Raw genomic sequence first — 13,007 nt, forward strand, 5'->3', positions numbered from 1 at the left:
AACTCAGATGGGATTTGTAAAGAATGCTAGTGTCACGAATTAAAAGAGTAGTTTCACTCGGACCAAATGTGAACTGTGACAGGTTTTGTGCTACATGTAGTCCGGCTGCTTCCCTCAGAAGATAAAGCACAGAGTCAAGCTAAGAGAAGCTTGAGAATTCTGGGAAACGGGTTGATTCTCATCAAGACTAACAGCGAAGGGAGACCATGACGAACCTTTGGCCGCCCGGTCACTAGTGGGTGTTGTTTACTGAACTGGCATTTGTGAGAGAGGAGAAGGAAAAGTTTCCAAGAAAACCACCTTGACACATTTTTACAGCATGTTGAGATTTCATAGCTCACTTTTCAAGAACAGATGTCACGAGTGTGAGTAGGTTAAAATGTGAATTAAAGGGAATAGAATCCAATTCCCAGGACTCAAATTCTATTTTCTAGCGAATGGGGTGTGGCATGAATATAAATAAATAATAAGACTAAAGAATATTTTTCAAATCTCCAAACAGAGTTGAAAACGATATCTGTATCCATCAGAGCTGTTGAAAACAGTGATATTTAATCTCTCGATGTAACATTAAGTGCAAAGAGGTTTAAAATATAAACGGAATCCTATGAACACAGCAATTTTTCTTTAATTCCCTAACACAATAGCCCATTCATACCATCACAAATAAGACTGTATCAGCATTTCAGACGTAAGCTCTTTACTGCTAGAGACCTGTTATCAAAATGTAAAACTTGGATTTTGCCAGAAATGTATTTTCAGGTTCAGATGGTATAAGGAGGCGCGTTTTGTTGCTTTAAACATTCTGTTATCAGTCTGGCAATATGGAAAGGCTCTGTGAGCATAATTATCTGGGGCTATATTATTTTCACGATTTGATGAAGTGGTAAAAGAATGCCCTTCTTTTTGTAACGTGTACTGTTTCTTTCCTTCAGTGCATCAAGTAACATAAAGGTTTGGTCTGCAAAGGGTGAACTGTATACATCCATTCTCTCATGTAAATAGAGCTATCAATTATTTAAACTAAGAGGCAGGCAGCCTGGGTGGCTCAATCAGTTAAATGTCTGACTCCTGATCTCAGCTCAGAGCATGATCTCACAGTTTGTGAGTTCGAGCCCCGCGTGGGGCTCTATGTTGACAGTGCAGAGCCTGCTTGGGATTCTGGCTTTCCTTCTCTCTGCTCCTTCCCTGCTCTCTCTCTCAAAATAAATAGACTTTACAAAACATTTAAAAATTAAGTAAAAGGCATAACTTCCCCCAAGGAGAGAGGGAGAGAGAGAGAAAAGAAATACAGATACACAGATAGATAAATGTAGAGAAGAAATATAGACACATAGATATGGAAGATCCACATAATTCTCCTCGTAGTAAACCCACCAACACTTATTTCTAGGGGGCTCTCGGCCCCTGACTCTGAACCTGTAGGATTCGTGCACAGAAGCCCAACTGACATGCTACACTCTATCATGTCAGGGATCCAAGCACTAAGCAGGATTTACACAGAAGGCTCTAATGGTTCCAGAGTGCTGTTGTGGTCTCCGGAAGCAAAATCCCACCCTGTAAAACGACTCCTAAATACATACTCACACAATGAGCTTCAGATTCATTTGGATAAACATCTTTATAAGGATTTCTGAAGGATGTATTTGTTAGCACTTAAGAGAGACCTTTACCTAGTTTCTCTGAAGGCACGGGATATCCAAAACGTGTGGGGATGGTTTCGCCAACACATACTTACGTCCAGACCCATCAAGGTGTATATACGTTAAATAGGTACCGCTTGTGGTATGCCCATCACACCTCAATAAAACGGTTTTAAAATAATTTTAAAATGAAAAAAGGTACCTACGTGGGCGGGTGCGCACGCACCTGCACCTCCCGCCCACCTACACGGACACATTTCCCCCCATTTTCCTACGATATTAAATGCATGCAAGCAAAAGCACAGGTTTCTGTCTGGGAATTTTTGACGAATTAATGATCCTAGAATTAAATCTCGGGGCCTCCGTTCTGACTATTCTTTTTGGATGTTTGTGAGGACTTCGGTCACCATGTGCCTTCCAGGCACTCATTCCATGCCTCCCGCAAGCGGCCCAAAGCCTGCCACCCAGCTTTAACGTTATTTAAATGTACGTGTTGTTGGGGAATTAGAAATCCATTTACGGAAAGCACCTCATTATCAGAGAGTATTTTTTTAAGATTAAACTCACTTATTACCTAATAGCACCTAAAACAACAAAGAAAAATAAAATGGCTATTAAACTAAGGGCCTAAACAATTCAAAAAACAAATTAAGCTTAGAGTAAAATAAGAACTGGGTTAGAAATCCTCTTCTGAACAGTTAGTATGCGAATGTAATTACTGAAGAAACTACAGCTAATCAGCTGTGAATTGTATCCATTAATTAGTATTTGCCCTGGAGAAATGAGAAAAATCAGGAACGACGCTGGCACGGCGGTGTGCTGACGAGCCACACGACGGCCGCGCTGCGTTTAGTCAAGCAGGTGGCTCCAGTGGTCCACGTAATTTGAAAAGCTCTCACCTGAAGTACTGAGCTGGAATTACAAAGCACTCCTTGCATATCTTTTGTATCTATAGCAGGCCTTAATTAATGGCTTTTAATTTGGAAACACTTGGCCACTGGGCGGGAACAGTTATAAATCATTTCAAATAGAAGCAAGGGTTGCTGTTCCACTGGGGGTAACGTATCGCCCCTACAAATATGGCCTCAGATACTGACTTGTGCAGGGAAGGGTCTTTCTCTTGCACAGGTGGCTGGGTCCCTGCTTGAGCGTGGTAGGGTGGCTGGATAAAATACAAGCTGTCCAGTTAAATCTGGCTTTCAAATACACGACTTTCAAAGTGTAAGTATGCCCCATGCACAATTTGGGATATACTTATACTAAAAAAAAGTATTCTCTATCTGTGATTCAACCATACCCCGCTATTGTGTATTTTTACTTGCTAAATTTGTCCACCCTACAGCATCGTTAAATTGATCAGGGTGACAAGAATGCCACTTTCCATTTGATTTACCTTATCTGGTAACACTAGCTTAATTCAATTTGCTTTATTTTAAAATGTGACCTATGAATCCTGCTTTACTCATTTTGTGTAAGAACAGATCTGATTCTGAGAGAAAAAGTGATCCTTTGGGGGCAGATCTCTAATATAATGACCTCAGAACAATTAGCTTTAACTGAATTGTGCACAATTAAATTTACTTTACGTTCGAAGAGACAGTGACATCGGTAAACAGAATATATTACAAAAAAATCCCTAGGTCCACGAGGGAAAGGGCCTTCACTGTGTTCACTGCTGTCTCCCCACAAACTGGCACCAATGCCAAGCATATTAGAAGCACTCCAACACTTGCTGAAGAGAGAGGGAGGGGGAGAAAGGTTGATCACATTCTAATTACCCTGAGAGGCCTTCTACATACATTATTTCATTTAACTCTCCCAAGCAGGACTAAATGTAATTTATTTTCCCAAGAACAAGTTAGAAAAAAGGAAATTATCCCTATTTTATAGATAAATAGACTGAGGCTTCAAGGGGTCCATGCCCCAAATCATAGAGGTAAATACTGGAGTCTGGTACCCCTCTTAACATTTCAATAGGCACAGAACCTTGAATATTTCACTCAGTGATGAATTCAATGTTAGAACTTGGTTTTTATCCTCTCATTCAAGGCTACAGTCTCCCAGGAGGTGTTTCCAGGTACCTAAGTCTAGCAGAATGCTCCTTAAGAAAAGAGTTGCAGGGGCGCCTGGGTGGCTCAGTCGGTCAAGCCTCTGACTTCAGCTCAGGTCATGATCTCACAGTTCGTGGGTTCGAGCCCTGTGTCGGGCTCTGTGCTGACAGCTTGGAGCCTGGAACCTGCTTTGGATTCTGTGTCTCCCTCTCTCTCTGCCCCTCCCCTGCTTGTGTTCTGTCTCTCAAAAATAAACATTAAAAAAAAATTTTTTTAAAGAAAAGAGTTGCAGAGTTGCAAAGCCCATAAGTTTGAGAAAGGCTGCCGACTACCGCCCCTCTTTTATGAGTCCCTGTGCCCACTACACCAGGCAAACGTTCCGAGAAGTCCTGCAGCTCATTCATTCACAGCAAACACTTATTTATGTGCCTACTGTGTGCAAGGCACTGCATTAGGCTCTGGCAACGAAACGGTGAGAAAGATGACAAAGTTCCTACCTGGACGCAGCTCACAGTTTTCTTTGAGTGGGAGATAGCAAACCTCCCCTTTCCCCCCATATTTGCCATGGGACACCTCTTTTGGTTTCCCCCACAACAGTCTGCGGGAACACTTTGGGAAACCTTGTTCCAAACCCCTTATTGACAATATTCTTTTACTTTTCCCAAATACTTCTTACAAAAAGCTAACATCCTCATTTTGCACCATGGTAAAGTTTACGCCTTTTATGAATCACCTAAATAAGAATTTCTAAATTACTCATTCTGGGCTTTCGTAATTTGGCCGACTTCCAAGTTTTCTAGGTGGTAGCTCTCCACTGATGTTCCTTTGAAGATCCCCCAGTTCAGCCACATTAAGATTATTTACCGTGATTTCAGGAGTCAAAACAAAATATTTCAAATCAACTGAAGGAACGTCAGGTGAAACAGAGTTACCTACGACGGAGAGCACGTAAAAACATTCCTTAATGCTTCTTTCTTAAGAAACAGGCCAATTCCAAGTGTTTCAAAGAGCTTACACGTTGGGGGAATGGTCACTGCGAGGCAGGGGCATTTATGAAGTACACTGGTGATGATCGGTCGTTTCCACTTTGATAGGCTCTAATAGATGTGATCCCCAAAGATATAATCCCCAAAGATAGAATTATAAAGCAGGACGGAATTACTCTGCATGTCGAACTTCTGTATCTTAATAATTTCACAAAAGCACATCTTCATTGTACCTGGAGGTAGAGTTGCTTTTGCGGCTTGATGAATGATTATAGCTTCGGCAAATACAATTTGCGAAGGACATCAATTAAAAAGGAGCATTGCAGGATTTCTAAAAAAATTTATTAAAGACCATCGTGTTCATGGCCTGTCTACCCGTGTGAAGTGCCAAAGTAAATTAATGGAGATTGTTATTTCTCGCTTGTCCAGCAAAAGGCTTGGAAGAAAGTAGAGCAGCCCAGACAAAACCCGTCTGTAATCACAAGACGGATACTTCGGCTTGATCAGTCCACACAACATGATTTCCACTAAAATTATTTTGACACCCATGTGAAGAATTGTGTAGGCTTCTAATAAAGCTGCATTAACTACAGGGTATCAAACAGCTAAATGGCACCAATTTAATCCTTAAAAAAAAAGATAATCCTTCGAATTCTCTTTTCTTTGTTCCCATTAGATTTGTTAGCAGACACCATCCAATTTGATGCCTCAGTAAGGACATCTGTCAAGTTGCTTACACAGATGAACTGCGCCATCACGGACCAAGTGCGCCAAAGTACGGTCACATGATGAGAAGGCAGTGCCTCAAAGTTCGCACACTCTCAAAGGCTCTGTTCGCTACCCCGTGGAAAAGAACTTACCAAAGACAATCAAGGTTTAACCATCTCCGGCAGTGGGAATCTGTTTCGAGATATAGAGCCCCAAAGAGTGAACATAAGCCAGATATGGCAAGTGACAATAAATACTGGAGATTATCAGGGGTGGATCTGGCACACCACATCATGAACGAACAACGACGTAGTGAATACAGACAGTCCAACCAAAGGCTACGGGTTCAACAGCAGTCTGGAAACAGAAACTGCAAACAATGGACTAAGATGTGTAATTAGCAGGAGAGTGTACACACACACACACACACACACACACACAATTCCGCTAATTATGCATACACAAAGAGATGATTATGTTCACATATATGTATAATTATACACACACATATATAAATTCACATATATATATTAACAGGTTCAAATATAAAGCAAGATTTTTGCAAGAAAATAAACTTTCAAAAATATTATTTGCCTTTCCATATGCTAAAAACTCCTAGATAATTATCTCCTGAGCACCAGACTCACATACCCAACTGCCTACATTTGCATGTAGATCTCAATAGGCATCCCAATCACATGCACAAAACTGAATTCCTCATCTTCTCCCCAAACCTGCTCCACCCACAGCCTTCCCCAACTCCTTTGATGGGGAGATGACTCAGTTCCAGTGACTCAGGCCAAAAATCATCTTTGAATCCACTCTTTCTCCTTCCGCCATCAAATCATCAGAGATCCTGTTGGCTCCTCTTTCCAGTTACACACACAACTGACCGCTGGTCACTCCCTCCACTGGATTCACCCAGGCTCAAGCCACCCATCCCCTCCTGGGGTCAATGCTGCCCCTCCTGGCAAGTCTCGCTGGTCCTACCACAATGTCCACCAGTCTATTCTCAGCACAGAACCAAAGAGAGACCTTGAAAACCTAAGTCCGGTCATACCCCTCCTTTGCATAGAACTTTCCAATGGCTTCCTGTTCCCTCAGAGAAGCAGCCAAGACCTCAAAATGGCCCCCCATTTCTTCTCTAACCCTTGGCCCATGTTCTCCCCCTTGCTTCTCCTCCTCCAACCCTGCTGGCTTCCCTGTTGTTGCTCCAATACCCCAGACACATTCCTACCCCAGGGCCTTTGTACTGGCTCTTTCCTTGCAATGTCCTCAAGGCTCTTGCTCACTTCCTTCTCTCTCTCTCTTTTTAAAATGTTTATTTATTTTGAGAGAGAGAGAGAGAGAGAGAGAGAGAGAGAGAAAGAGAGCGAGCGCACACACGAGCTCCCTAGCATGTGAACAGGGGAGGGGCAGAGAGAGACAGAGGGCGAGAGAGGATCCCAAGCAGGCTCCTTGCTGCCCGCACAGAGCCCAAGGCAGAGCCCAACATGGGGCTCAAACTTTCGAACCTTGAGATCATGACCTGAGCCAAAATCAAGTCGGACTCTCAACTGACTGAACCACTGAGCCTCACTTCCCTCTTGAGTCTTTTCTCAAAGGTCATCTTCTGACTACCCTCTAAGATTTCTTTGCAGCCCTCTTTCTCCTCCAGCACTTTCTAGTCCCCTTCCCTGCCTTGATTGTTCTCATAATGCTTTTCAGCGTAACATATTTACTGTCTTCTCCCCCCCCCCCCCCGCCCGCCGACCTAGAATGTAAATTTAATGAGGATAAGTACGTGTTGTCTACTGTTTACGCTGATGTCCCAGTGCCAAGGAGAGTTTGATAAATAGTAAGTGTTCAACAAATCTGTGTTGAATGCATGAGCAAATAAATTAATTTCTAGATGTGAAATGCTGGTACGCAGAACTGTTCTCCAAGCCAAGCAGGGCACCAGATAAGCACTTGAAATTCAAGCAAAAAAGGAGAAACCAAGCATCCATCACCAAATGTTCCTGCACAAACCACACCTATTGGAAAGAAGGGGTGAAGGGAAGAATTATGTATTCTAATAAAATTAATATTTCAAATGTTAGAGACACTTAGCTTGAAAAAAAAAAAAAAGCTTCGTTCTAGAAAACACACTAGTCCTTTTATCAAAAAGACACAGAGGCCTGGGTGGGTGAGGCTGGAGTGTTAAGGGTGGGTGGCTTGGTGTTTGAAAATGCACTGCAGTGGACAAAGCTGATTCTGGCCTGCAGGCAAAAAGCCCAGAGAAGGGAAAGCCAATAACCTAACATCAAGGGACCAAGAGTCTGAGTATTAAATCTGACAGTTGATTTTTTTTTTTCTAATTTAAAATATTCTGTTTTTAAGAAATTTTTGCTTCAAAGGTTAGGTCAGAGTTTCTCAAAGTGCTGTGCTAGGGACTACCAATTAACCAGATGCCTGTTTAAAAAAAAATGCAGATTACCTAATTCCCCAGAGTTTACTGTATCAGAATCTCTAGCCGGTGGGGCCCTAAAATTCTGCGTTTTTTTTTAACCAGCTTCTCGGGAATTCTAGAACGTGCTAATATTTGAAAACTACTAGTCTAGTTCATCTTGGACTAATGTAGAAAAAAAAATTTTTTTTAAATAAAGCTTTCCATACATCTGAAGATGATCTTATTGAAATGCTGATGTAGCACAAGCTGTTTTGTTTAAAGCAATAAATGCTTGGCTCAATTATTTCCAATCTATTCTTACCTTCCTCACTGATGGGAAAATGTAAACACCCATGAGGGGACCATCAGCCCCCCTCCCACCCTCATGAGCAGAAGGAAAGACAGAAACGTCCTAAGTTGGACCAAGGAGGGAATAAAGGTTCTAGACTTCTAGAATACAGGTTTTAGATTTCTCAACAAGTTCCAGGGACCCACACAAGGAAAAAACAATGCCTCAACATATGGACTCTACTCAAACATGGAGGCCTTTGGATTTTCATGATCTGGATGCATCTGAGTCTGTAAATTGCATAACCATCTGGACTAGTTAGAGGTGGCAAAGAAAAAAAAAACACAACACCCTCTCAAACCCAACTGCACTTGTTTAATATCAGAAAAACAAATAGAAGCAGAGGAGAAGACACTAAGCTTCCCAAATCAAGTTTTCTTTTTCACAAAAATGGAGCAATCTTCGAGACAAGCCCAGCAAGCAAGCATCACCAATAGTGAGGATGGGAAAAGAAAGACCCAACAGGTCTTAAGCACACAACCAACGAAAAGAAGCCAGTGGTAATGCACCTGCTGTTAAGTGGCCACACGTTTTGTGTAATTCTCTCCGCTCTCCCCTTTCTCCCAAAAGCCTTACTGACACTGAACCCAGGACCTACTGGATACCAACTAGTAGGATGTGTTTGGGGAACATATCTAACTTTCCAAAGATGTCAAGAAGTAAGAGATCCGACTGTTGCTTTTAAGGGATGACCACCCAGTTAGGGTGATGGGGCAAAAACATCTCTCAGCCTAAGGGCTAAGTCCGGGAGTGGCGCTGACCAATGATACGTACTTTCAGAAGAGGAACAAAAGGGAATGGCCACCCTGAGGAACAAGTCTGGAACCACAGAAGGGGGCAGGCAGAGGGGACGTCCCATGCAGAGAGAAGGGAGTGCGCGAGGCTGCAAAGTGTGCATAGGCTGCGTTCAAAGAAGCAGAGACCAGTCTGGTTGCAGGGAGGCACCAGGTATTGAGAGAAGGGGAGGTAAGCTAGGGGAGATGGTCGGCAGCCAGGCTCTGCAGAGCCCTGAGGGCCAGTCTAAGCATTTTGAAATGTACTACATCGGAAGGTCTGTGAAGGATTTTGTGCGAGGGAAGAAGCAGAGAGAGATGCAAAACCCACACCTGAGCACATGGAGAGTCCGGGGTGGACAGGTCAGTTCTGGGAAAAACTGGAAGCAAGACCGATTAAGAACACGTCAAGGTTGGCATGGGGTTGCAGGCGTCCAGACTGGGCAGCGGGAGGAGCGGATACAGAGAACGCTTCATCTCGAGTCAAACTAACCGGCTCTGAACTCCAATCCTGCCACACTAGCTGCGGGATGGTAGACAAGTTGCCTAACTTGTCTTAAGGGCACGTTCAAACCCCAGCTGATCCCCTTGCTAGCCATGTTAACTGTGCACAAGCTACTGAGCCTCTGTGCGCTTAAGTCCCTCCGCCTCCCCCCGCCCCAATCTACGATATGGGAATAAGAACAGCATTTTGCCTCATCCTGGGGGTTTTGAGGACTAAATAGCGTTGTACCTAAGAAGCCACCTTTTCTATCTGTACTAATGGCTAGGTAACATTTCAATGAGTCTTTCAGAAACCAAAGCAGACCACGTGTTATCTGTTTTACAGACTGTTGTGGCTTATATTGGCAGAGGAAGAGAGTTTTACTACTCGAAGAACTCCAGTGACTTCTCAATGTTATTTCGAGTAAAATCCAAGTTCCCAGATGATCTGGCTGTTCATTGCTTTTCCAAACTCCCTCCTCAGAGGGCCGCTCCTGCCCACTAAGCCCCAAGCACACTGCCCTGACTACTCCTCACTCTCTGGGCCTCTGCCCCTGCCATCCTCCTGACCCCGACTGCTCTCCCCTCTCTCCTTACTCTAGGCAGGTTTCTGCTTAATGTCTGGCTCCATGCCGTTTCCTCTGACCCTGGGACAGTCGGTGGCCTGTGATATGTAGGTGCTCGGTAAATATTTGTTGAATGGGGGAGGGAAGGAATGAGCCAGAGCGATCCAAGTGCAAATCCCAGCTCTATCACACTTGCGAGCTGCTTCGTGTTACCACTCTGAGTTTCTGTTCTTCATTTCTAAGGATGAAAGAATAGAGCTCTGTCGGGGCTGGGCTGTGTGAGAAGGGAGAGCAAATGGTCTTGTATGGAAGAGGCACTTGGTAAATGTCAGGAATTGAGAGTGAGGAGCCTCACTCTCAAAAGGTAGGAATTTTGACAGGTGCTACAGTATGGATATATGCAAAGCACTCCCCATGAAACGTCAGCGGAAGATTTCAAAGAAAAGGAGCCATTCAAGTGGGGTCTTGAGGGGTGTGTAGGAGAGGAGCTTGCCTGTGAGACAAGAGCATTCTGGCAGAGAGAAAACTACTTGGGCAAAGCCCTGTCATAAAAGTGGGCCTGGCTGACCAGGACACTGGGCTACAAGCCTTCTTGGCAGAGGACAGAGGGAGGGTTGAAACAGGAGCCAGGGCCAGCAAGTACAGACTATACTTTGGAGAGGTTTACAGACGACACTCTGGAGAAGTTTAGCTCCAACATGCTGTATGGATAAAAGGAGACTCATGACATGTTTGTAGGTGGAGGAGAGAGAAAACATAAAAGTGAAGGAAGATCAGCCAACAATAAGCAGAAGAGAAGATTCAGAGCATAATTTCCAGAAAGTACGAATAACGTCTCTTCTGTGTGGTTTCTGTTGTTTTTGGCAAACTGTGGGCATCTTTTATACAGTGACAGCAACTTGTAAAAGAGATAGATGTATTTGGTCTGTTTTGGTGTCTTGAAAATCACTGAAATGATAGCTAATAGTTATTGGTCTGGATGGAAAAAGGCGGCTACGTTCTTTGATGTCAGTGTTAGAACCGGAAAGAACCCTTCCCCGTCCCCAAAAGTGTTGATGTTCGTGTGCAGATTTCCATCAACAGTGGTACATCCCTTGGGTGTAGAAAGGGTTGTGTCTCCTGATAAATTCTAATATTCCTGGGAGGAAGAACAACTTAGCTCTCATCTGTTAGGGGCACTTCAGTGGGAATTTGTTTATAGTAGGTAGATCCATGGAGACGCACAGTAGGTATCATCTGCAAGGGTGGTCAGAAAATAACACCTTGGAAAAGTGCTCCTCGGAGCCACCTTGCCCACCTCCGGCTGCACGGGGTTCGCCTCCAAGCTCCAAGGCAGTCTGTGTGTCATGCAGCATGGCGCTAAAGTGACCTACTTCCCAGTCCATCTCCCTCAAGGGCAGAGGCTATAAAAGCCTCACTGGCCACCGCGGCACCATATCCTGGCACACAGTAGGTACTCAACTGCTAAGACAGTGCCCCAGGATCAGGCTCAGGGGTACTTCCAACTGGCAGCTTCAGCGTGGTTTGAAAAACGTGTAACTGAGCTATTTCTTTTTCTGTGCACGTGATTCAGTCCACATTGCATTCGGGCGAACCCCGAATGGTTATGGACCCCCAAAGTACTGCACAGCCTAAAACAAAACAGAAATGGGAAGTCATAGAAGATAAAATCGGGGAGTTATTTTCCTCATACTTCCAGATTCTGTAGCTCATGCTGCAATCAAATGACTAAGGACCTCAGAGACTTTCCACTGAAAACAAACTTTAAGGTCTCTAATGATGTGACCTATTTATACCGAATACCCTTAGTAAGTCTCCTGGGCTTCCCTTCTTACACAACTATATGAAATTTCAAATGTAAAAGTGGCCAAATATCCTGCAGGATTTTTAAGTGAAAATGTTTTAAACAATCACAGCATTTCTTGAGTTCAATAACTAAACTCTCCTAACCAGGGGTAAAACTCACGATGCTCTGTAATTTCAATCAGTCCCTCCAATTATGATTTGTTACGAATTCCTTCAAATCATCGACAGTTTCCCATTATCGGTCTTCCGTGCCTTGATCTGTAAAGTATAAAACGTAGTGCTCTTCAACTATATCACGTCCAGGTGCCTAAGACAAATAGCTAATACAGAGAGGCCGATAAAGCGAAGGATGTAGATGTGCAGAGGTAAAGCATCGAGATATACAGACCACGGATTCTCAGCCACGGGCAGTTTTGCCCCCAAGGGACATTTGATGATGTCTGGAGAGAGTTTTTAATGTCCCGACTAGGGGATGCTTCTGGCATCTAGTGGGTAAAAGCCAGAGATGTTGCTAAACATCCAACAGTACACAAAGCAACGCCCCCAATAAAGAATCATCCTGTCCAAAATGTCAATAGTACCAAGACTGAGAAACCCTGATATAGATCAATCCATACATTAAGCATAAACAAAAGATATTTGAAGTGTTTTAAAAATAAATACTACAGGATTACTGCTTCTGCGCTATCCAAACACAATCAGTGTTCTTTCTTCAAGTGGGCATTATGCTGACTTTGGATAGACCTACTTATAAGATTATTGACTGCAACCAAGGATTATCTTAAATGTGTTTCAAATATGTATCAAATAGTTGGTTGTCAGCTAGGAAGCTTTCCATTTACATAAATGCTCAGTTGCTTTTTTTTTCTTTTTCCTGCCGCAAATAAATGGAGAAACAGAAATAGTGTAACATGTTATTCTAAGGCTAACATTTAAAAAGAGAGCAACACACCTCTAATAAATTCTTCCTGAACAATTGTGACTTAATGTGTTTATTTTCCAGTCTCGATCATACTTGATAGACCGAATACTTCAAGTACGTCACTCAAAAACCATCAGTGATAAGACGATCCCAAACATATATAAAATACAATCATTTAAATCCAACAGGATTGATGTCTACGAATTCACATCCATCACTTCCAAAAGTTTAAGAGCAAGCCTCAGATACTTGATAAGGATGATAACATAAGAAGCCACCAGCACTGTTGTGGCGATTGAAACATGTCAGG

The 13,007-nt window shown here is 43.2% G+C and overlaps 1 protein-coding gene across 5 annotated transcripts in view; it reads right to left on the reverse strand.

Moving 5' to 3' along the window:
- TOX3 (TOX high mobility group box family member 3) overlaps positions 1-13,007 on the reverse strand; it is a 109,288-nt gene that overhangs the window by 30,733 nt on the left and 65,548 nt on the right. The window lies entirely within an intron of this gene.

Source organism: Leopardus geoffroyi, chromosome E2, assembly GCF_018350155.1.
Source record: "Leopardus geoffroyi isolate Oge1 chromosome E2, O.geoffroyi_Oge1_pat1.0, whole genome shotgun sequence".
Classification (NCBI taxonomy): domain Eukaryota; kingdom Metazoa; phylum Chordata; class Mammalia; order Carnivora; family Felidae; genus Leopardus; species Leopardus geoffroyi.